The sequence below is a fragment of the Aptenodytes forsteri genome, unplaced genomic scaffold, assembly GCF_000699145.1.
Source record: "Aptenodytes forsteri isolate BGI_AS27 unplaced genomic scaffold, ASM69914v1 Scaffold280, whole genome shotgun sequence".
Taxonomy (NCBI): Eukaryota; Metazoa; Chordata; class Aves; order Sphenisciformes; family Spheniscidae; genus Aptenodytes; species Aptenodytes forsteri.
In genome coordinates this window covers 225719-226058 of record NW_008796042.1, presented here as the reverse complement: position 1 = coordinate 226058, position 340 = coordinate 225719, and positions in this window count along the sequence as shown.

Sequence of the window (340 nt, the reverse complement as noted above, 5' to 3'; positions counted from 1 at the left end):
AGGGCAGGGCAGGGCAGGGCAGGGGCCCGCGGGGTGGCAAGCGCTCGCCGAGAGAGGCGGCGGCTTTGCGCGGTGCTAACGAAAGGCCCTTTTCTCGGCCCCAGGAGCTCGGGGCCCTCCGTGCAGCTGAACAAGATGAGCTGCCGGGCCTGGAGAGCTCAGACCGAGGGTGAGGGTGATGGAGCACGGGGAGAGGCACCGGGAGAAGCCGGTTACCGTTCGGCACCCCCTTTTCTTTTACCGAGTTAACGTCTCGTGAGGGCTTTTTTGGGGAAGGGGACTCCCTTTCTTCAGTGCAGGCCGGGGAACCGGCCGCCCCCTCCCCGCTCGGGTGCCTCAG